The following is a 23,846-nucleotide window of genomic DNA, read 5'->3' as shown; positions in this document are numbered from 1 at the left end:
TGTCATTATATTGTATACCTAAAATATACCAATGATTAGAATGAATAATCGATAATGTAAAATAGGAAGAAAAGGTCCAAAAGGGTAGGGGTAGTGGGAGGGGCAGGGGAAAGGAAAGAAGGGAAAGGAAAAATGCTGAGAAATGGAAAAAATGGAAATAAAGTCTTTGTAAATAGGGAAGGGTGGAGGGGGTGAAGGGAGGGCTAGGAATGGGGAAAAAATAAGAACCAAGATGCATTATGTAGCGGTACAATTCCCAATGAGAAATGTAATTGTGTTGTATACCTACAATGTACCAATAAAAGAATTTAATACAAAAAAAAATGGACTTCTGATAAGAATTGATTCTATTCTCATAACAGATGGAGTCACATTGTAGTCTAACACATTACAGTAAGTTGCTTGATTTTAATAATTTTACATGCAAAACTTAAAAAACAATAAACATGGACATTCAGAAATGTTTTAATAGTAGTATAAATCCAATACAAGGCCAAGATTGTGCGGGATTCATGTTTTTCCTCTTGACATTTAATAGCTTTGAGTATAAGTAGTATTTTTTCTTTAAAACCTGATTCCATCCACAAATATTAGTGAATTGGGATAGTGGTCCTTTAAATTAAGTCTCTTCCTGAAATGACCCATATCTGGCCATCGGGTAACTTGTAACAAGTACGACCACATGTTCACAATCAACCCCAGAATGCACCTTTTGGGGTGATAACTAAAATGTGACAATTCTGATAATTAAACCACCTAAAGCCAGCAGCTGATGTCTTGCATTAATTCAAAACAGCTTGAGGTGAAACTCAGCTCACTATCCAATTACCAGAGACATGCCTGTATATGCTCTCATCCATGTTGGCATGGCTTTCCTCGGATACACTAAACCTGATACCTGGCAAAAACTGCAATTTAAACAAATAGAGGGGGCAGCTGATGGATTGTAATGTGTTTAATCTACCTACGAGTCCTCTAAAGACTCCTCTTGATTAGCAAGGCTGAGTAGGTCAAAGGATGACATTTTTCCAATCAACCTAACATTCATGAGAAATTATATTTTCCTGTATCATTCATTAAGAGACAATGGAGTTCAGATTTTTGGCTTACATGGAAAATCCCAATTAATTAAAATAATGAAGAATAAAAATAAAAGCAAATTACTTTATACAGGGGTATTATTGTAACATTTATATGCACAGATTTCATTAGCAATAAAGGATGTTAAGGACTTCCCAAAATGCAACTAGAAAACACAATAGGAAGCACACTTCTAAGGGTTACAGTTTTATGTATCTTTGTTGCTCAAAGCAAGAGCAGTCACGAGGAACACTAATTTTAGTATAAATTTCTAATTACTGCCTATTCATTTAAATTGTTCATACCTGTTTCCTCCCACCACCACTTCCATCATTAAATAGCATAGACGGTATGCCAATAAATGCCTCAAAATGCACACCATCTAAGTACTGCATAGTGTGGTCACTTTATTTCTCAATTTGAGTGGGCTGAGGCATGCCCAGAGAGATGGGTGTATCTTTGAGGATGTTTCAGGAAGAGATTAGCATTTGCATTGTAAGCCAAGTAAAGATCTGCGCTCATCAAGGCAAGGCATCCTGGATTCTGTTAAGGGCCAGAAAAGGACAAAGAGGCAGAGCAAGAGTTAATTTTCTTCCCTGTGAACTGGAATGTCATTTTTCCCTGCCCTTGGACATTGTTGCTCCTACTTCTCACACCTTTCCACTCAGAGTAGCACTTACACATTGTGTCCCAACCCAAGCAGGACCTTCAGACGGGCTGAATTTCCACTGGTTCTCTGGTTTGCAGATGTCAGATTGTGTGACTTCTCAGTCTCCATAATGTCATGAGCCAATTCCTAAATCTTTCCCTTGACTAGTAGAGGCTGAATTTAATTTGACTCGAATTTGTCTTTTTAAAGAATTATTTTAAAGTTTATGTAAAACCCTCACTATCTGAGAGCAAGGTTGGAAACTGCAGTATGCTTTCTATAGCTTATTGTACCACATTGTATGTCTAATCATAGGTAGGAAATGGCTGAAATTTAAATCCCTAGGTCCTTCAGTGCAGGAATATGATCAATAATTTAAAAGAAAAAGAGTGATTTGAATTCAATACTTTTGTATTGTATAGTCTATTTTAGTTTCCAATTTTGAAGGTGCATCATATCTTCAAAAAGGCAAGAGATGTAAAGTTATCAAATGTACCCTGGAGTCTGAGAGGCTATCCTGAGAGTAGGAAGAAAAGAGACACATTCTTGGGTAGTAGGCACTGGACTTGGTGTTTTATAGTGGAGAATGTTAAGAGGAAAGCAAACACCCTTAGGAATACTTTGAGCAGTTTCGGTTGGAAGTATGATTTAAAGCATGACTCTAGGAAACATCCACCCCAGTGAAGAGTAGATGGGAGGGTACAAAGCAAGAAAGAAAAAAAAAACAAAAAAGAGAACATAATCTAGAACCAGAATAGTCCTGTATCCATGTAGATTAAAGGGTATCATTAATTTCTCAATGAAGGGAAATTGGAAATAGTAATAACTGAATGTATTTTGTCAAATATACATTATGCTTACATTAATAGCTTGTAAATCATGTTTAGTTATTAATCCATTATGTGGAATTTAAAGTATTTTCCTGGCTTTAAAATATCTAAGAAAAACCACTTAGAAACACGTATAGTTTGCCATTTAAATTGGGATGATCCTACGAATAACTGAAACTTAATCTGGTGTCCAGGCAGGCTGTTGGGTCTCACAATGTTCATTATAATTGAATTCACTTAACTGGTACTTAGGATAGATAAAGTGAGCATGAAGAAAAACTTTTTAAAGGTGTGCTATGTAAGAAGTCATGAAACGGAACAGGAAAGTATTTAAAGTATTTGCTAGGTTTTTATGAGCCAAATTTCTTCAAGGTAGCTATTTTCTTTAGCTTCCAGATTTTATTTATGTTGGCTCAATGGAAAACTTGCCTCATGGTAAAGGACACTCAAGCAGGTGTCAGGCACTAGGAATAATGTCAGATATTAATTACCCAATTTAGAAATATCACTGAATTTAAACTGAAACTGAATTAAACCAATCATGAACCAAAAGTTTATTGGTAAGATATAATAAAAAATTAAAACTGGTAGCAATTTGGGATTTTAAAACCATACTTGATTACTTTAAATTTTAATTTGAATATGAAATGCAGCCATGTAAAATAAGAACAAAAATCTAAAAGATTTTTCCTAAAAATTATGATAGATATTTAAATGTTAAGTACATGTCCCTATTGTATTGATTTGCATCATGTATTCTATTAGTCAGATATATAGAATACATATAAATTAATAAGTATCAATACTATGTAAAATAGAGAATCTAGAGGAAAGTCCAAATATCTGTGATTTAATGCATTTTACTAAGGATTTTCATGCATTGAAATAATATTTATTTCAAAACTTTGCTTCAAAATAAGAATATATTTGTAGTTCATTTTATTTAATATTTAACCACTTCCAAAATTAGTAGCAGAACTTAATAAAGAAAAATTTTTGGAGAGAATGATGAAAATCATTTTTACAGTAGGTAGCTCAATCTAGTGACTTCTTCATATAAAAGAACACCTGCCCAAAAATTCATGTAAAGGACTAAACTTTCAAGTACAATTTAGAAAGTTAGCCCTCTTTTTTATTGTTTATTCTTCAAATATTTAATCCCTAAGAACAGCCCTATGAAAATATGTCATATAAGTCTGTCAATATAAGATATGTGTATTCTAATGAAAAATATTTTATAAACATTTAATTTTTGTATTTGGATTCCTTGTATATTTTGTAGCTTCAACTTGATATGTTTTTACATTCCCAAGCATTATTTTTATATAAATAGAATTCTGTGTAAATAATGAGAATCGTTCCACAGAATTTGATCTGGAGAACACAACTGCTTAATGTGTTTATCAAAATGTGTTATTTCCCCTGAGGGACCTGCATGCTTCCTCATAGCCGATAATGAGGACCTTGTAACTGAATATTCTTTCATTTATTTCCTCTGGCTACCGGAACACTCTAATGAAATAGGATGCTCAGCTACAAGACATCTTATGATTGGCATATTTATGTTTTCCTTGTCCCTTGCATTAATCTCCTATCTCTATTTATAGTTTATTTCACTATGAGATTTTTTTTTATTGAATATTGCCTCCAATTCTCTGAGAAAAGAGGTAGGCTGTAAATAAATAACAATGTAAAATAGTTTGATCAATGACATGGTATCTAATATAATGTGAATGCTTATTAAATTTGCAAAGCATGTCTAACAAAGATAATTATGATGAATTGATGAATTCTTTAAAATTCAACTAAGTACACTCAGGCACAAGTGCACAGGCACACACATCTCACGTGCATGCACACACACACTCAGGCTCTTAGTACACATTCTATGTTGGTTCCTTGAACAGTTTAAAATTTGGTCAGAGAAACAGGCTTTACCCATCATTTAAAATATTATGAGGTAGATCAGTTATTGAATAAGCAAATGGAAAGTTAGTTGCAAGAAAAGATAATATTTAATATGCACATGGACTACAAATACAAAATGAAACACAAATCAAGCCATCACTTTAAATAGGGACATATCCCTCACTAATATGTATTTCTTAAAAGATCTAAGATTATATTGAAAAACTCTTGATTAATTATGTCCAGGATAGGTCACCAGTTACTTTTAATTTGGTGATTGTTTTGAAATCACTCCATATCCTGTTCATCTACTTCTCTTAATAATACCTTTTGGGAGCTCAATCTGATGATTTTTACGTAATTACTTTTGTGCTCATGACTACAAGCTATATATCCTATTTTCAATTTTCAGTGTTGGACTAGGTGAATGGATCTGAAATTATCACTGAAGCCCTTTCCAGTAACTGAAGTCTATAATTATATGGAAATATAAAATATTAGAATTAGAGACCTTAGAAATAATTGGTTTTAATGCTCTGTTTCTACAAATGAGGTCTTTGATGCTGACTGTCTGAGGTAAAATAACCAGTGAGGGGCAAAGTTAGGGTTATATCCCAGGTCTTTTGTACCATGCTTATGCTTTGTCAGCTGCATTATGATGTACTTGAGAATGGGTACCATAGTTAATAAATCTTTACCCTCCAGTTCAAGAAGTGACCTATGTGGCAGACTGCACATGAGATTTGTTGCTAGGAATATTTCTCTCTTCTGAAATGCTTTAATAGACATTGCAACAATGAGAAAATAAAGGTTCACCCCTTTCATTTCTCATTTAACATTTCTTTTCTGCAGAAGCCCATGAGTACACAAAGTGATGAGGAACAAACATAATGAATGAATTCCCAGCTCCCATGTAGAGAAATAATTAATCCATTTGCTTCTCATTTTGATTCTGTACCTCCCTTAAAATTTATTATTAGAATTGAACAGATGCCCTCTACAAAGGGTCTTCCTTTTAATGAAGTCAGAGCCTGGAGAGTCAGGGTATAGCAGCCTAACTCTGCAGGCAAACAGGGGGACTGCAGAAGTCCTTGAAAACATATGTTCTTTTAACAAAAACCTTGAACTTCCAGAATTAACTTGAAAATTACACTAGCATATTTTCTACCTTGCAATTTTTGACTTCTGAATGGTGTGCATGTTTTCTTCTCAATCAGATGTGTACAAAAAGTACAGAAGTTCTTGAATGTGAAGAATTATATAAAAAATAATTCTAATTAGGATAGATGTCATATAAAAGTCTGAAACTAAAAATTGGGCTATTTACATGGTCTAAGTGCTCAGTAATATGAGTGTATTAAATTAGTTTAAGTGTCACAATTCCCATGATTATTTCATTTGGCTGAGAATGTTTGAAAACTCAGGCAGCCCAAGGGTTAACACCCTGGATGGTAAATTTTTGGCACTGATCTTGTCATAATTCTTTAAGTCTCCAAGAAACACACCCAGTACCACTTGTATTTCATTGACTTTTCACCATTTTAATATGTATCACTAATGCTAACAAAAGTAATGAAAAAAAAGCCATGAGAGTACCAAAATTAAATGAATTTCAAGACCTAGCATATATTTCAGGACCTAAAATAATTCTTCATATATAATATACAGTAAGTAAATGTTGTCCCTCTTTCCATCTTCAACTATTACTTTTCCCTGGCATAATACATTTAGTTATGTTCATCTTGTCTATCTTCTGGACTATTCTATTTAAATTTATTCTTTTTGAATTACCTTTTTCTTTACGTATGTGCGTTACTTGCATTAATTTCCTTCTTTTTATTGGTATCATGTTCAGATATTGAAAGAGAAGTAACAATTCATTGAGTCATTATATCTACCTGTAAATGATTTTTAAATTCCATATGCCAAACGATATCTTTAATTGTCCTACCAAACAATATTTTAAATTGTACTACGCTTTTTTTTTTTTTGGTACCGGGGATCAAACTCGGGTCCTTGCGCTTGCGCAGCAGGCGGCGAAACCTCTGAGCTAAATCCCCTGTCCCTGTACTACCCTTTTAATCAGATGGCTAGATAACAAATTCTCCTGATAATGTGCATCAGTAGAGCCAAATTATTTCTAAATAGGTAGTGGTGAGGAAGACTTTTATATCTGGGATTTCTCCTACAATTCAAGCTTCTAGGCCAAGGTTCTTTTATAATGTATTAGCTCAAATAGTTATTGTGTTCTCATTAGGCTAATACTCAAACTAACCTAGGTGAACATAACAGAATAAAACAAAATGAACACATAAGAATAAATATAACATGTTTCCGGGACAGAAGAACTGATCTGACCCTAACCTCTGTTAGACTCACTGGGGCTCGGTCTAGAAGTTGGCCATAGGAGGAGCTCTGCTCGAACGCGTCGTAGATTTTACTGTCTTTGTGAAAAGATGAAGGACTTGTCATCTACCAGGCAAACCAGGACTTCTTTGTGAGTTTATGTAAATCTTTCACTAAAGCAAGGGTATCTTTTTTTTTTTTTGATAATTTGTTTTTAGAGGGTAGGAGATAGAGTTCACTAAATAAATTTTTATTCAGCCCCTACTAAGCACCAGACACTATTATAGCAGTTGACAATTTTCCTGATATTCTAAGACTTTGTTTTACCATTTTACTACTTTTAATATGTGGCTAGAAATTGAGTAATAAATAAATACAATATGTTATCACTGCTTATTTTAAAAAATCTTTGATGTCAGAGTGATAAACAATTATCATTGATGAAATAATACTCAAATTTAAATTTCCCAGTCTCTTGTTTTAAAACTTTTTAAAGGTAACAGTTGTTAATAGTTGTATATTTGAAACTGTAAAATGATTTTCCATCAGTTAATATGCCACACATTTCTAAAAAGCCAGAAATCTCATCTCCGTTTTATAAATCAAGAGACCAGAATCATATATGCAGGTTATCATTGGATATCAAACTTGCTAACTTCCTTAGCTGGAAAGGAGACAGGAGTAGAAGAAGGTGCCTTTGGCTAGTATAGGTCAGGAATCAACAGGAGGCAGAGTTTAACAACGTTTCAATTATGAAGTGAATGAATAATATTATGAAGTCTCATGAAAATTATAATAAATTATTTCAGAGAACAGGAAGGGCAATGCAAATGAAAATCCCATAATATTTATCCCATCCCCATTGACTATGCCAGGGTTGAATTTTAAAAAATTAACTGAGACACACTGGATAGAAGTTCACCTATTTTATTTTAAAAATCCAATCTGAACATGAAAAATAAAAGCAACATTTTTTTCCTTCAGTAGGTGCCTAACACTCACAGGTGCTGATATTTGACAGATCACTTTGAAATGTGCAATCAACTAAGCAGCACAAGTGTGTCTACTAATTTTATAAGAGGGAATGAGAGTATGAGGTCTCTGGTAAATATCACGGGCATCACATCTGGGGCTTCTACATGGTGATTGCTAATGTTCAATGTTAGATGAGTAAGGGATATTTAAAATAAAAAGTAATTGTTTTCTCCTTCACTACTGATATTGCTATACACCAAATTTTAAAAATAACATCTTCATAAACAAATTTTACCACAGCTAGTAAATTGATTCCCATGAGAGTAATTTTGGAGCAAGGTCAGTAACTTGGCACTTTGTTCTCTAAATTGGCAGAGATTTCCCTTCACTGCTGTTCCACCTTCTCTGCGTTCTACCTAGTTTTTGCCACTGTAGCTATTGCTGGGAGACAAGGGGAATTTGCATTCCTCAAAATCACTTAAGAGGATCCTTGAAAACATTTTTAATGTGGCTGGAAAAAGTCTCACTGACAAATGCTTAGAGAATTCCTCTCTCCTTCCCTCTTTCCCTCCCACCCTCCCACTCTCCCCCCTCCCTTCCTTCCTTCTGTGATGATTCCTTCAAAAGACCATAGTTCATTGTGCAGATTGTACTGAATATTGTTCTTTTGAATTGAGATCACTTGACAACATTGATTTCTGTAGCCCACCCATACTTTTTTTTTCTCTGCTGGACTCACAAGCCAGTTAAATCCTGTTCTTGCGTGGCAGAGAACAATTTAATGGGAAAGCACACATGGTATAATGGAGCTGCCTGACACAGGGGCCCTCAGTGAGGAGCTGACTACAGTCCTACTCTTCCACCAGGGTAATGCAGGATGTAGGACTCCAGGAGAAGAAAGAGGGAGCTGGAGAGAGGGGAGGGAGGAGAAAGAAGGGACCAGCATGTCTTTGTTGAGCAATAAATAAGGAATCCAACATATAGTAAAATATTAGAAGAGAAAAACCTTCATTAGGACTATATTTAAGGTGTATTCTTAGCATTTATGATGTGGAAATGACAACTCATCTACAAAACTAATAAGAATCAAAACCAAAACAACATCCCAGAGCAGAATGATGTTCTTCTACACCATGAAATAGATGAGCAGAATGCATCAATATAGGGAGACAAAAATTTTGATTAGACTAGATATTTTTGCTATGCTGCTAAGAATTTTTCTAGTTCCTTAGCTTAGTTTGCTTTATCTTCTCTTGTCTCCTCCTTTTTCCTGCCCTCTGATCTTTTTCTTTTTCCTGCTGTTTTTTTATCAACTTAACTACACACTCTATCATTTGTATAGTTACCTATTTATCTATCCCTCCACTCAATCCATCTACCCAAATGTAATCACACATACACATGCATTAACCACACAACAGGTAGCTATCATTCTCATTCTCAGTTTTTTTCAATGGATTCTTTGAGAATTTTCATATAACCAGAAAAATGAGAATAGGTGGTACCTCCCTAAGTACTGACAATCATGTCTGGTGCCCTTAATAGAACAGGGCTTTAAGCTTTGCCCTTTTATATGAATGCAAGATCAGCCAAGCTAATTTTGAATTAGTAATACCACAATACATAAGAACATTAAAAACATTTAAAAGGATTGACAGAAACTGCCATATGCCATATGCCTTAGTTCCAATATCTCTGTCCATTCCATAACAAAACTAAACCTCATATTTAATTTTGTTATTCATGCATCCATTTAAAAGACTACATTTCCAGCCTCCAGGCAGTAGATTCCTATCAGGTAGACTTTGCCCGCTGATGTGCAAGCAAAATAGGGTGTAGTACTTCCTTGAAGTCTTCTTAAAGGAAGAAGTAACATACTTCTCTGTCTTTTTCTCTTACTGTAGGTCTGCGAGAGCCATGTTCTGACTAGTGCTGTAGAGACTGAGTTGGACCTGATCCAGTATCACAGAAGTAAATCACTGTATGTTTGTCACAGTTTTGTTCTGGCAATCTCTTACTTATGGGTGAATATAAATACTGATAAGAGAAGGTAAAACTAAATATAAAAAAACTAAGTAAAGTACTAATTAACATTCTCTGTACTTGTTTTTTTTAAAATTAATATGAAACCGAATATAGCTATTAAAAAAACCCAACTATTGTAATTGGTTTATTTTATATTTCCCATGACTACTTTTCATGTCAAATATAGGTTGCTTAAATTTAATAAAATGCATTTAGGTTTGCTATTCAATATTGCTTTTACCATAAATTGTTGTTATGCCATGTCTCCATTCTTCAAATGAAACTACTTCAGCTGTGAAGTGTGGAAGAAGAAAAAGTTTTTATTTCTCTAAACTCCAACAGCTCCTAAATAAACCATTCCTTTGGCATGTGTATTTTTATTTACTAACTAGATCACATACTCAGGAAGGCAAGATCTTTGCATTTCACAAATCTCATAGGCAAGTGATTATCTAAAATGGATTTCAATAAGTGCTTAATGATATTTATGGCTATGTATATAGTATTTCCTAAGCAAAATACATCTCCAATAACTCTTGGAAAGGACAGCATTATTAATAACATAACTATTTATTTATATTTCCTTTACTAGTTTTCTTTACAGTTAAAATTATTTCCAAAAAGGAGACATACAGGTCTAAATCATATGACCTTGTACGTCAAGAAGAATAAAATTTATGAATATCTGAAATCATAAAACTTTTAAATGCTATTAATAAAGAAATCAAAATTCTGTTTAAAATACTTTGCATATCTAATGTTCTTAACAAAACATGCATTTCAAGCAGAAGTTTTAAGGGTTTTAAAATCACAGATTTTCACAGCATTTCCTTCCGGCAGCTGATGAAAATTGGATAATATACAATCAGAACACTTTTTCTACACATTTTAAATTGATTGAAAAATAGAAACAGATTTAACATTCAAAAAAAACACATTTGCAACCGTTATATAAAAATGCCCGGATCTGATTTAGTAGATGCTAGGTATAGAAACTTAGAGCTGACGGAATTCTTTGGGATGTTTTAAAACAGAGAGAATGCATTATAGCACCCAAGCTGCTGCTCTCAAAATAAGCGCCTCTGACTAACAGTTTGAATCTTCTACAAGAACTGTCATAAAAGAAAGCTTCCACTTAATGAAAGGTGTTCTCCATATAGTATTTCATTTTAGATACAATCCTGACATTAAATAGGTTATGAATAGTTTTCAATATAAAAACATAAAAGTAATAAATTGTTGAAGAGGAGATATATGGAAATACAACATATTTGCATACAATTTGAAAGTTCAACATTTATTACTGTCTTCAATGTGATATATAACTTGGTGATTGAAAAATAACTAGCTAACCATTCAAGTTGTCAGTTTGCATTAATTAAGTGAATATTCAAAGAAAATAAATAATGAACAAGATATTTGTGTGACCTCATTCTTACTAAACTACCAAGACATTGACTTACACAGTCAGAAATGTAATTCAGAGAACATTATTCTCTTAAATAACAAGAGTCATATTTATGGCCAAAGATACCACATTTACTCTCAAGTGGTGTCTTAGTTAATTCATTCTTTTCCAAATGTAAGAAAATATAGAACATTTTTCTCTGCATACATTTTTCTCCTTGAATATGCTTGGGCATATTCAAATTACTATGTGCTTTTTCAGAAGGCCAAGTCATGAGAGCTGGCATGCAAATGAGTTAAGTTCTACAGGAGAAGCTTTGGAGGGAGGATTAAGTAAAACAAGTCCCCCAATAATACTTTGATGTCTCTGTCCACTGGAACACTTGAATCAAGCCCAGGCTTTGGGCATAGAGTACATGGACTTAATTCAGTCATGCAGGACAAGTAAGAGCAATCTGTTGTATTTTCACAACTAAAAATCTTCAAAAAGAGAAATTTGTAAGTAAATGTGATACACTTTTTTCTACCTCTATGAAATTTTCGAATTAATATGTGGTTTGCATTGTACAGCTTATTCTCAAAGACACATCTTGACCACATTTAAAATTTATTTCAGAGAAGGAAGAGATAAGTTATATGCTGACTTACAAATGGGAAAAGAAAAATTATTCCTAAAAAAGTAATAATGGTATAAAAATTGGAAAAAATACACTGAATATTAAAAACAATTCTATAATGAAGGTAAAGTTGGATTCTAGAATTATCATATTAAAATTTGCTATAATTAAGATGTAAACAGAATAATCAGGCAACTTATTTTCTAAATTAGGGTATTTTGGGGAATCAAATGAGAGCTATTCTCAGCAGGTATTAAATGTTAAGAGAAACCAGGAAATATGCTCACTCTATTTATAAGAGACTGATGTATATTTTATTTGGTTAGATTTTGAAATTATTATATCCTTTAATTCTATCAGAATGAAAAAAGAATTATTTTGTCTATATTAAAAATATAACACAGAAGAACTTCAACACATGGCCATGATGGAGTAGCTCCCACTAGATATGTTCTCCCACCCCAACAACAATAAAACTCAACAAAATATAGTAGATAATTGTTTTGAAGCAATAAACAACAGGCAGTTCAACACTGCTTGAACAAAGAGTGGGGGAATTCTATTACTTAGAAGAAGGGAAGCTCTTAAGAGAACTCTATACTTGTTTTGACTTCCTACTTTATGGTAGCTTCCATACTGTATGCAAGGAAATAGAGACAAAGCAGAGCCCAGTGTTAATACTAAGCAGAGATGTAGAGATCAGAGGCCAGGACTGCTGGAGCATCTGGGACTTGTATGATATTTACCAGAAATGAACAGCTGTTGGGTATGAATAGCAGGAAGGAGGAGTAGGACTTTTATAAGAGTATTCTTGTGGGGTCTTGGCTAAAGGCTTAGGTTGCACATCTCAAGTGCAAGTTTCTCTGTGATCAAGCAGAGAGTGGTTATTTGCTGTGGCCCTGAGAGTTAATGTTTCAGTTGATATCTTTTATCTATGATCATACAGGATAGAAAGATATTGAAGTCAACCCACTTTGAGTGATAAGAGTGAAAGGGGGGATATTTTATAATGATAAAAGAGTTAATTCACTAAGAACTTATATCAATGTCACAACAGGTATGTATGTATACACTTTATGATGGAGCTTAAAATTTTATGAAGTAAAACCAACAGAAGACAATAGAGAAATTAATAAATCCACGTTAACAGATTTTAACATATCTCTCAGTATTTTACAGAATATATAGATAAACATTTTTCCAATAAAGAGTATTTCAAGCACATAATCAACCAGACTGCATCATTTGATATTTATATTAACCCATACTTAACAAGTTCTAGGACATATTTCTTTAAAATACACTTGCAATGTTCATCCAGCAATATTTAGTCCAAAATGAGATATATTCACACTGAACTATAAAATACAATGTATCAATAAATTTCAAAAGAAAGAAATCTCAGAAAGTATGTTTATAGTGAAAGCAGATTTGAATAAGAAATCAATAAAAATAAGAGATATAGGGCTGGGGATTTACTCAGTGGCACCATGCCTGTCTCGCAAGCACAAGATCCTGAGTTCAATCCCTGGTACAAAAAAAAAAAAAAAGAGAGAGATAAAAAAACTTCCAAATTTATAAAAAAGCATACATACATACACATATATATAACTATATATATTTAGCAATAATATATAAATCATGAAGTAAATTATAAAATATTTTGAACTAAATTTTGTTGAAAATATAATGAATGGAAATTTATGGGGTACAGCTAAAACAATGTTTCAAGGAAAATTTACAGTATTAAGATACTTAGGAAAGAAGAAAGGCTTAAAGTTAATAATTTTAATCACTTCATTAAAAAACTGGAAGATCTTATTTGAGCTAAAAAAAGGAAATGGTAAAACTAAGAGTAAAAACTGAATTATATTCAGAATAGACAAAAATAAAGAAAACTAAAATCAAAAGTTGATAGAGTGATAAAACTAATAGACTGAAAGCTTGATAAAGAAAAAATAGAAAGCACAAATTACCAATATCAAGAATAAAAGAGGGATTATGAACACACTTATTAAGATATCTAAAGGCTAATAAAAGAATATTGTGAACAGTTGTGGGAATACACTTGAGAGCTTACATGAAATAGATATGCTAAAAAACACAATTTGCAAAAATTAATATAAAAAAGTTTAAAATGTGCATAACTCAGTATCTTTTAAAGAATTAAAGTTGTAATTAAAAATTTCTCCACCAAGAAAACCTCAAGTCTACACGAGTTCTCTGATGTATTTCCATAAAAATTTTATGGAAGGAATAAATCTACAGGAACCCTTTAAGAAAAGGAGGAGGAGGAGGACATACTTAAATAATTTCCAGTTCATTTCATGAGACCGGCAGCACCCTGGCAATACAATCTAAGCAAATATTATTTTCAAGAAAAGATTGTTATGGTTGGGATCCAAAATGTCCCTAGAAAGGCCCACTGTGTTGAAGGTTTGATTTTTAGCTAACGGGCTTGTGGGGAAGTGATTGGGTCGGAAAGGCTCTAAAGTCATCAAGAGGATTCATCTATTCATGAGTTCAGAGCTGAATTGGCTGCTCCCAGGTGGGCCCTAGTGGAGGAAATGAAAGTTTGTCACTGGGGACATAATCTGAAAGGATGGATCTTTTCCTTTACCACAGCTCCAGAAACAATGAAGCCTGAAACCATGGCCTGAAACCTCTGAAATTGGAAACAAAAATAAATAAACGTTTCCTCCTCTAAGATGATTTTCTCAGGTATTTTGTCTCAGTGTCGAAAAGCTAACACAAAGATGACATCAACATCCCTGCTGAATATAGACAAGTAAGTTCTAAAATATTATCAAGTCAAATTTAGAATGATACAAAATGACCATGTATATTGCTATCAAGAGAAGGGTTATTAACAGAGAGTTGAGTTTAGCACTCAGAAAATCTATTTAATTCACCAAGGTATCAGAAGAAGAAAGACCATATGATCATTTCAATAGATGCAGAAAGAAAAGCTTTTGACAAAATTCAGTACTTATTCATTATAGAAAACACTTAACAAAGTAGGAATACAAAGGAACACCCATAGTCTGAAAAGGCATCCACAAAAGCCTAAAATTAACATCATTCTTAATGATAAAACATTGAGCATTTTCTTCCTGAGATCAAGAATAAGGCATATATATCTTCCTCATCAGTTCTATTCAACATTGTATGGGTAGTCCTAGATAAGAATGACAAAGAAATAGACATAAGACATATTAAAATTAGACTCTTTACTCATGGAAAAATGACTGTTTACATAAAAATTCAAAGTGACCTAAAAATAACCTTCAAACAAAAATAAGCAAATTTAAATGGTTGCAGGATATAAAGTCAATATTTTAAAAATCAATTGAATTTCTACCTACTGGCAGAAAACAATAGGAAAATGAAAAAATTGAATTCAATTTGTAATACTGTAAAATATGAAACATTTAAGAATCAACTTAACAAAAGCTATGTGAAAGCTCTAAATTGAAAAGTGTAAAATATGAAAAAGAACTAAATAAAAGGAGAGTGTTACTGCTTACATGGATTGGGAGACTCAAAATTGTTAAAATAGCTACTGTCTTTAAGTTTAACTACAGGCTCAATGTATTCTCAGTCACAATTCCAAAAGCTTTTTTAGTAGAATTGATTAGTTAATTCCAAAATATATAAGGAAATGTAAAGAATAAAAATATCTAAAACAATCATGAAGAAAAAGAAAATTAGAAAACCGTCTTTTGACTTTAAGACTCATGATCTATATAGTATGAAATTATTGGTATAGGGATAATAGAACTGATCAATGAAATAAAATAAACAGTTCAGAAATAGATATAAGCTGGTATAATCTCTTGATTTTCACTAAAATGCCAAAGCTACTCAATTTGGAAAGGAATTATTTTTCAATAAATTGCACCAGCATAATCACATAAATACATGAAAAATGCATCCTAACCATTGCCTCACCCCATGTATAAAGTTATTTCAGCATCATCATAGGTTAAGATGTAAGAGCCAAAAAGATAAAGATGCTTGAAAATATTTATCAGAAAATACACAGAAACCATTCACCATAAAAGGAAATATTGACCAAGTAGATATTATCAAATGCCTATTTATCAAAAGACAGTTAAGAAAATAGACAAGGAAACAGACCAGATGAAAATATTCATATACACAAAATCTGGCAAAGGGTTTATGTCCCAAATTTATTTTGCAAACAAATACACTTAATGGGCAAATGACTCAAATAGACATTTCAGAAAAAAATAAAAAAAAATTAAAAATGCATGCAAGGCTAATAAGCACTTGAGAATGTGTTCTACATCATCAGTCATTTGGCCACACAAATTTAAACCACAGTGAGGTCACATAAAAATGTTCAGACATAGAACCCTAATAACACCAAATGCTGGTGAAGATTTGGCCTAAATAGAACTCACACATTTCTGGTGTGAGTGTAGAATGGGACAAAGGTACTGAAACCCTGTTATTTAATTATAAAGTTATACACTGGCTCTATCATCAAGAAATTTTACTCCTTGATATTATCTCAACAGAAGTGAAGATATTTGGCCACAAAATGTAACAGCTGTCTTCGTAATATCCAAAACTTGGAAACAATCCAAAAGTCCAGTAAAAGAATGTTTAAAATTGGAGCATATTAATTCAATGGAATATTACTATACATTTTAAAAGTATGACTGTTACACTCAATGCCAGGAATGAAACCCCAAAACCTCACATTGAATGAAGGAAGCCAGAAACAAAAAAGCAAACAAGTAAGGAAAAATCACACATTGTATGATGTTATGTAAATGAAGTATAAGGAGAGGCAAAATTAACCCCCATGACAAAAATTAAAGCAGTGGTTGCTTATTGGGAGTAGATAGGAAGATGCCTACCCTCCCTTTATTACAGAAAGAACTTATTTTTGCACTTATGGACATCAATAACTGAATGGAATATATTCCAAGTATCTATTTTTGTCATCCTTAACATTTTTAAAGTTGAGATATTGTCAATTATATCCTTTAATGCCAATTTTAATTTTTCTCATTAAATGATTTATAACATATATATCCTTTAAGAGAGAAGCTTACTAGTTTTAAAGAAAGCTTTATTATGAATTACTACTTTAAATATTTTCTTATATGCAAAATTTACATAAACGAAATACATATTTAAGAACATGCTGAAGTGACATAGGCATAGAGGCCTGCAGGTCCTTCTAAACTGAAATATATCCCAAAATTTAGGAGCATAGTCAAAGACTTCCTTTGGGGAATGGATAATTCACATATAATGGGAAAGATTAGATAAAATATCACACTGTGATTTTCAGATCATTAATGTCACTAAATGTAAAGAGATGATTTGGATGACAAATTATTTCTTTTTAAAAACGTACCAGATGTCCTAAAATGAAAATTAATAACATAGGAGGAGAAGCCACAATATTTAATCTTATAAAAGAAATTGGGGAGCAACATTTTTTGGGGGGAATTTTTGGATAGGAGGAATCCTAATACCTTTTTCTCTAGGAATCCAATCAATAAGATACTATTTGGATCATTAAATAAAACACTTGAAATGTTAGGATCGAATTGCTATTTATTGGAAAGAGGCCTAAAAATTAGCAAAGATTAGGAGGCTGTTAGTAAAAACTTATCTAGAATAAATAACTAGATAGATAGGTATCTTCCTTGAAAAATAAATGTGATCCTATTCCTCATTTATTATCCTAAATACAATAGAGCTTTAATAAATATGTTATTCAACCTTTAGCTGATCTAAGAATATCTTTATTTTTTTGGTTCCTTTGAGGAAGCATACAAAATTTTCATCCCATGTTAATTACCAATTTAATCAGTCAATGCTAAAAGAAAATCTTTTACTCTAATTACAAAAGACAGTTACTATAAACATTTGACATGGTGAATGTCTTTTCTGATTTTGGGCAGAGTATTATTTATTAAGCATATATATATATATGATATATATATCATATATATATAACATGGGGAACAAATCTGACAAAAGTGCTAAATTAGCAGTGACCCTCAATGAAAATAGGTAATCTTTGCTGGGTTTAATAATAGTAGCAATACAACTCCAATTAGGTGTCAAATCATCGGGCAAAACAGCTGTTAACAAAAATAGAAAATGAATCGGCCTTCCCGCTTATTTATTTTTTTAATTTTAAAAGTCATTCAAAAGATAGTCCCTCCAATTTTATGAAATTTGCAAACAAGGGAACTAATTTGTGATTTTGGAAGTCATGACAGTGATGAACTCTGATGAGGGTGGGAGAGTGTTGCGGGAAAGAGGTGTAACTGGAAGGGGCCCAGGTTTTGGGGGGCTCAGCTCTAACTGGGTTGCCAGCAGTACTGTTCCTTAACTAGGTCTGGATTAGAGGCATGTGCTCACTTTGTGAAGATCTATCAAGTTGTGCATATATAAGTTAGACATTTTTCAGAATGTATGTTCTTTTACTTCAAAACATTTTACCCTAAAAATACAAATTCCTTTCAAAAAGATATGGAATTTGCTTAGCATTTTATAAACCCAAAAAGATTTTATGCTAATGTTTATAAAAAATAAGTTATTGAAAACTATATTCATCAAGTCCTTCTACTCTCCAAAGATACTAGAATATCTAAAATTTTTATGGACTAGGACTTTAAACAAAATAAGAGGCATAGACACTAGCTTTTAATTCCCATCCGGTGTAGAAATTTATATGCTACTTACCAAAAAGTTGTATCTTCCTTCAGTTCTGTGGGAGTGTGCTCCAGTTGCTAAGCAAATATTCTGGTGTGGTACAAGCCTGGAGAAACAGAGCAAATACAAAAATTGCTATACTTTAAGGCATTTATTTTACTTTAACTTTATGTATCAAGTCTATACTGCATATATATATATATATATATATATATATATATGTTGTACTGCATTTACCTATATGAACTTTAAAATAACTCATTCACTCAATCATTCATTAACAAATAATTGCTGAGTATCTTCACATGTACCAGGTGATAAAACTCTTTAGCCATATGATACAACACTTTTTCCTTGAAAGAAACTATGTAAACAAAGAAGTATAATAAACATCCCAGAGTGATGAGTGCATAAAAGACGTATGGATCCAATGTTATAGGAGCAGGAGGCAGAAGAGGCTTCCAACAAAGAAAATGGACCATGTTTTAAGGAGGGTTGAGACTTCAGCTGAGGGAAAAACCACAGGATCTCTGAAGCCAGCGAGCAGAGCTGGAACGAGGAATAATGAATAGAGAGGGCAGAGCAGGTTTCTCGGACAAAATGACCTTGTTACAGGGTTTGCACATAATACAAATCAAAGAGGAAGTTAAGCCGTTTCAGTTTGGAGATATTTTCCAGCAGAATTGAAACACAGATGAAACTTTGAGGCTTGCTATGTTCCACACATTTTTTTAGGCCCAGGGATCCAGCAGTGTATAAGAAAGACAGGAACTCAGGGCTCCTGAGGCTCCCAGTTCACTGAGACAAATGGATCCCAGGGATTATCATGATGGTGGATGCGGCATAGAGGTCTTCTGGGAGTCTGGATCAGAGGCACCAATTTGGTCCAAGGGACAAAGATTGAAAAGAAAAATTCAAGTCTCAGGGAAGTGACCATTAAGGCAATGACATTTGCTAAGACTGAGAAGGCACAGAGTGTAGAGTAGAAAGGGAGGAACCAGGACAGCCTCATTGGGACTGAAGAAGGAGGAAGCCATGAGCGGAGAGTTAGGAATCTCACCAGAAGAATCTGGCCTTAAGAAAGACAAGTGAGGGAAACTTTAAGAAACAGGCTGTGTTCCAGTGTGGAATGCTTTGGAATTCAAGCAGGAATCATGTTCAAAAGTAGTTATCTCTTTTGTTGTTGACTTGGTTGGATTCTAGGTGATTATAAAAATTGAGGGGCAATGGGGCTGGACTGATAGTCTTTGCACAGAAACATCAGTATTGATTTTTACAGCTAATATTTGACTATGTACCTCTGCCATACTAGTTAAAAAGTTTGAAAATCACCCTGAATGAAGCATACTATGCAATGGTAGGTAATTATCCCATGGAACGGGTCTCTTAGATGTCCTTAGCATACCAGGGGTCTCTACAGATGATTAAACTTAGTGAACAAAGTGTCCCTGCTGGTGATTAAAGTGTTTTCCCCTCCTATAGCAAGATTACTCTCCTCTCCTCCTACAATTTGGAGGGGTCTGGACTTAGAATGCCCTAGAAACAGGCATGATGAGAGTCTTATTGGACTTATTTTGAAAGAAGGGGTAGGTACAGTGTAAGGAGTCCTGTGAATTCTAACATTCACTTGGCAAACCTCTGAGCCCACTCAGCTTTCAAGTCCCAGGATGATCTTGTGTTCTAGGTATGGATGTGCAGTCAGACTTATCCATATATGGGCCAGACCAGCAGCCACACTACAAATTCTGGCCCGTTAGCTCCTTTGTTATTTAATAAGGATGATGGTAAGGTGTGAGTTAATGTTTATTGAGAAGCATGTTAGTGCTGATCTAAATGCCTCATGAGCATTAATTCATTTAATCTTGTCAACCACCTTACAAGGCAGTACTGTTTTTATCCAAATGTTACAAATGAGGTAATCAAAAATCAGAAAAGATAAGGAATGTGTCAAAGGCTAACTTTCAAAAAGTCAGCTCCTCTCAGTGGTTCTTCTCCTGGTCACAACAAAGACTACAGTAGCTCAGTGATTCTCTGATTGCTATCCTAGCTCCAAACTGGCATTCATATCCTATTTTTTAATGGTATCTGAAGGTGTTCTAGAGTATCCTGAGCAAGAATAGCAGGAAATAGACCCCTCCTGTTACTTTAGTTTATAGTTTCTAACTTGATGAAAAATGTGGAATATTTATGCTGTGAAACTCACAGGTCCATGGTTCATAGTTCAGGTAGCTAAAGTCTCATTCCCCCATATTTATGGTTATTAGATGTTTAATAGGGAGCCTGGTGTGGTGAATAGGTGGTAATTGTGCCATGGCAGAAAGCAGAGTTGGGGATAAACCAATTTGTAAAGTTAGGCTTAAGGACTCTGAGGTCACTTGTAACTCTGGGGTCTGGAACTAGTTATGAGATAATGGTGACTAAATGGTGACAAAAACTGATGAGCAGTCAGTCCCTTGGGCTTTACTAATCATCATGAGTACCTTGGAGTTGGAGTATTTCTGTGGCCTTCCCACTTGTGTATGCAAAATAGTTGGGAGAGGAAAGCATAGATTTCAATGCCTTTGGGACAAACTGAAACAACAAACATGTTTCCACATGGAAATGTGTGGGCTGAATTCTAGTCGTATTGATAAATATTCTTTGCTTGTTATCTTAATAGATCTGTAAGCTTTTTCAATCTGGAATAGGGACCTAATAATATCATCTAATATTGTTGCAGTCAATAATCCAAAAACATATTCTATACAGTGATACCTCAGTTCATGAACTTGATTCTTTCCATGATTCTGGTTGCAAACCAAGTTGGATGAGAACAGGATCAAATTCAATGGTTTGGTTTAATGTTGATCTTTTGAAGGAATTTGATTCAGTTCTTGTCCAGTTCAGTTTGCGACCAGAATTGTGGAGATATTTAATTTAGTAACCCAAAGTACCACTGTATTTCCTATGGATGTTTTATATATATGATGTAATAGGTAACATTTCCCTGATTTGAAGCCCTATTTGGTTTACTGTAAGGAACATTTTGAACATGGCCTATTTGGTCTACTAAATAATGATGCTTCTTCTGAGACAAGAATTCTTTTCTACAGCCATGAGCCTCACTTGTACATGCTTGAGTAGCTCTTTTAGTTACCTCTGTTGTTTTTCTTTTTCATAGGGATACTTTTATTACCTTCTAAGGGAATCATTGGCTGTTACTTAATTAGTAACCAGAACAATCAGAGATACTGTTGGCCAACTATGCTTAGAGGAGCTTTCACTGTGTAGTTAATATAAGTTTTGGAAAAAATATCTATTTTTATATATGTGTATATAATCTGATACTACTAATAATTGACATTAAAATTTCAACACATTTTTATTTACTCAAATGTCATTATCAACTAAGAGGCTCACCAACATCCGGAGAAACACAATAGTTTTAAAATTATAATTATGTTACCTAGATGGACTGATAGTATCTATCATAGAATATAATTACATCATTTTAAGGACTATGCTAATTATTTACTTAAATAATCGTAGCATTGAGTATCATTGGTGAACCACAGTTCTCTTTTCTGAAAAAAGACTTTCTATCAGAGGGTAAACATTCTGTAATGGTGGAGGATTTAGTCTTCTTAGCACTTGTAGGTTAGAATCAATCAATAAAGGTAAAGCTGAACACTATTGATGTTATCACAGTGACTTCTCATTCTTTTAAAGTTGTGTTTTTTTCATTAAGATAAATTATATGCCAAAGAAACAACCCAACGTGGTGTCTATACAAGCTAAGTAAATGAAGGCCTCAGTAGTTGATTGTTCAGTCCGTCCTAATCATGACTCAGATGATATGCAGCTAGTCACCACTGTGAACTAGGAGTGTTCTAGAAACTCCTAGATTTGCTGAGATGGACGTGGTTGATTTAGCTCCAGTTTATACTCAACTATTTCAGTTTCTGGAAAATTAACAGAAGATGGAAGTGGCATGCTAATTTATGGAGAATAAAGTGGTTTCTAAATATCAAATGACTTAAAATAATCCTTTATTATTAACTTTTATCTTTCAAAAACTATTTTCTGCTGTCAGTAATTTGATACTCTGCAAATATTCAGAAAGTAACTAAGATCTAGGAATTTAAAGACAAGGGATATAACATATAGCAAAGCAATTTTATCTTGTGCTGGGTTATAAAGACTGGTAACCAAACAGACTTTTTAAAACGATCTTAAACTGATTAATTTCTATGCTCATAGATAGATATTTTTCTATATCCTGTGGTTTTTTCCAATCAAGTCTCCTCAAATATATATTGGGGGGATTCTGATAATAATCATAATATAAATGAAAGAAAAATGCAGTGATCAGTTTTCTAAAGCCCTGTAAATCTAGGGACATGTATCATATCTGAAGATCAGAGGAAAAAAAGTGTCTAGGATGAAAGCAGAAAACGTGGGGAAAAGTGGTTATTTCTGTCAGTGCTAAAAAGCTTACAGAGTCACTGATTAAGGTCACTGCCAATTTTATCAATGAGGAAAGTGCTTTAGTAAGCCTTCAACCCCTAATTTTTGCCAGCTTTTGTGTATGCCTGTGAAGATGGCACTGTCACTCTGTCTATGATCAAACACAAAGAGGATTCAGGGTCAAGTAGACTACGAATTTTTAGCAGAATGCCTAACATGTCTAAAAACAACTCCAAACAATACATTCTATGTCTTCCTGCCTCTTGTCTCCTTTAGGGTCAATATCAGCAACAATAGTAACAATAAGAATGAGAAGAAGAAAAAAGAAAAGAAAAAACAACCAACGATTTTTGTCCCCAGCTTCTCTGAAAATAAAATCTAAACTCTGCATAACAAATCTCTTCTTTAAAGATTTATTTATTTTTAAATATTTTTTCCTCATTAACTTTATTGGTACATTTTAGGTATAAAATACAGTTTCATTCATCATTGGGGTCTTGTACCATTACATGAGTCTCTTGGTTCTTATTTTTTTCCCCTTCCCTTGCCCTCCCTTCACCCCCTCCATCCTTCCCTATTTGCAAAGACCTTGTTTCCATTTTTTTTCCTCTTCTCATATTTTTTCTTTTCCCTTTTTTCCTTTCCCCTACCCCTTCCAATTCCCCTGCTCTTTTAGACCTTTTCTTCCTGTTACACAATATCAGTTATACATTTTTAAGATTACAATATTAAGATCTAGGAGACATTACCACAGATTTTACAGAATTTAAAAGGATATAGAAAGCATATTACAAAAATCTTTTTTGAAATAAATTTGACAACTTCTAAGAAGTACCTTGGAAGACAAATTAATGA

The 23,846-nt window shown here is 33.3% G+C and overlaps 1 protein-coding gene across 17 annotated transcripts in view; it reads right to left on the bottom strand.

Annotated features, from left to right (window-relative positions):
- Window positions 1–23,846, bottom strand: part of Tenm3 (teneurin transmembrane protein 3) — a 2,554,979-nt gene that overhangs the window by 860,694 nt on the left and 1,670,439 nt on the right. For all 17 annotated transcript variants that reach the window (XM_087217023.1, XM_087217025.1, XM_087217024.1 and 14 more), the window contains one exon: window positions 18,576–18,651. The gene's annotated coding sequence lies outside the window, so the exon portion shown is untranslated. The remainder of the gene's footprint in view (window positions 1–18,575; window positions 18,652–23,846) is intronic.

Source organism: Heterocephalus glaber, unplaced genomic scaffold, assembly GCF_053883595.1.
Source record: "Heterocephalus glaber isolate CG9 unplaced genomic scaffold, H.glaber_assembly_v1.0 deba00001461, whole genome shotgun sequence".
In the NCBI taxonomy this organism is placed as follows: domain Eukaryota; kingdom Metazoa; phylum Chordata; class Mammalia; order Rodentia; family Bathyergidae; genus Heterocephalus; species Heterocephalus glaber.
The sequence above is the reverse complement of the archived record's forward strand: the minus strand, read 5'-3'. Positions and strand labels throughout refer to the sequence as shown.